Raw genomic sequence first — 2,357 nt, 5'->3', positions numbered from 1 at the left:
GTACAGTTGTTTTCCTCTCTAGTCCCCAGATAATTTTCATGACTCATTGTTAACTTCTAAAAAATTATCCCTGAATGTCATCAGAATTAGCTGAAGTACTTTTAGGACTCAATAACCAACAGAATAAAATGTATCATTTTAGAACTTGTGTGCAAAATAGAAACAGACTTATGGATGTTGAAAACAAACTTATGGTTACCAAGGGGAGATGTGTAGGGGGAGAGATAAATCAGGACCTACAGATGAACAGATACCCACTACTATACATAAGATGGGCTTCCCTGGTGGCTCGGCAGTAAAGACTCTGCCTGCAATGCAGGAGACCAGGCTTCAGGCCCTGGATCAGGAAGATCCTCTGGAGGAAGGCATGGCCACCCACTCCAGTATCCTTGCCTGGGAAATCCCATGGACAGAGGATCTTGGCAGGTACAGTCAATAGCGTTGCACAGAGTCAGACACAACTTAGCCACTAAACAACAACAAACAATGTATAAGACAGATAACCAACAAGGACCTTCTATACAGCACAGGAAATCTGCTCAGTATCCTGGGATAAGCTATGTGAGAAAAAGAATCTAATAGTGATTATGTGTGTATACATATAACTGGATCACTTTGCTGTAAACTTGAAGCAAGCATAACATTGTAAATCAACAATACTCCAATAAAATTTAAATTAAAAAAATGCCACTTTAGAAAAGAAAATTCTGTTTATGGTCACACAGAAAAGGATCTAACTCACATGACTTTCTGAGAAATGCCAACATGTATTCCATGACCAAGAACTGATCCATCAAAATGAGTGTGTATTTGAATACCTATCAGGTGCTTAGCACTGCTGTTATGTGGGGAATGGAAAACAATCCTGGTATCACAGTACATTTTATTATACTAAATTTGCCTATTACAATAAGGATTAAACAATTTTGGTGGGACAATGTAGCAGTTCACAGGAGATGAAGCTTAAAAAGAGGATGGGGGAAAGGGTGCCCTGATGGCAGATACTGGTTTTCACTTTTACCATGACCACCTACTAGAATTTTGATGGGTTAGAGGAGCACTGAACACCATGGCAAAGAAAAAGTAGAACCATGGACAATGGAGAGAACGTGATGCTGTGGCTGGAGAGTGGGGACCAGAGAAGGGAAGGAGGAAGAAAGAAGAACGAAGGGCAGGGGACACCAGTACAGAAGAGACAGAGGGAGGAGAAGCATAATGACGTAGCAAGGAAGCCCTGGACCTTCCTGCTGATCCAGTGGCTAAGAGTTCACTTGCCAATGTAGGGGGCACAGGGTAGATCTCTGGTCTGGAAAGACGCCCCAGGGCAACTCAGCCAGGGCACCACAGCTCCTGAGCAAGTGTGCCTGAAGCCAGTGCTCTGCACCAAGAGAAGCCACCACAGTGAGAGGCCCGCTCTGCAACAAAGAGTCACCCGCACTCGCTGTGCCTAGAGAAAGCCCCTGTGCAGCAAGGAACTGGTGCATCCAAAATAAACAAATTATAAAAGACAGGAAGTCCTGAAAATCCAAGCAAGTTCACAGAGAAAAAAAAAAAAAAAGAGTAAATGTTGCTCTTATTTTAAGAGGGCAGTGACAATATGAAAATGTTGTTCAAGGCCTTTCCATCTGGCAACAAAGGGTTAGAATAATTGCCTTATTGGTGATCAAATCTTACCCTTAGCTGAACCTTGGAATGGAGTGTCCTAATGGAAGTGAATATTTGAAGATTCAAAATATTAGAACAGACACCCAGTAAGAACTCAGGACTCATGATAAAGGCAGCTGCATTACAGAAACAAGAGCCGTGGCCATTAAAACAGGTGGCCAAGGAATAGGATGAGAGTGAGATGTCAACATAGGTGAAGCCAGTCATAGAGAAATAAAAGCAATAGTAAGAAGGAGAGGGAAGTAGTATAATGTCCTGTTACAGAAATCAAGGAGGAGACATTTTTAAGAGGCTGACCTACCTAAGTTGTTTCAAGTGTCAGAATAAAGTCAAGCACTAAGCTGATAATGGTAAGAGAAGAAATATGGGAGGTACATAATTTCAACAAAGTTCTAAGAAGAAAATTACAAGCAATGAAAGGAAAGGAAGCAGTGGGTTGCCGGGGTCCAGCCCCAGTGGATCCAGGGTGATTCGAAGGTGGGGACGGAGTCGGCATCCTTGGAAATAACTTATTTAATTACAGATAGAGAGGGATTAGAAAATTAGCAGAGAAAAAGAGGCTGAATAACTTGGTTTACATGGAATACCAATCACCACCTATGTAGGCTGCAGGCATCTTCCCATTCTCCCAAAGGAGAGGAGGCACTGAGGCCCCCCCGGTCCGATCTTAGAAGCCCAGGCAAAATTAGCAG

Source organism: Oryx dammah, unplaced genomic scaffold, assembly GCF_014754425.2.
Source record: "Oryx dammah isolate SB20612 unplaced genomic scaffold, SCBI_Odam_1.1 HiC_scaffold_11081, whole genome shotgun sequence".
Classification (NCBI taxonomy): domain Eukaryota; kingdom Metazoa; phylum Chordata; class Mammalia; order Artiodactyla; family Bovidae; genus Oryx; species Oryx dammah.
Note: the sequence above shows the minus strand (reverse complement) of the source record.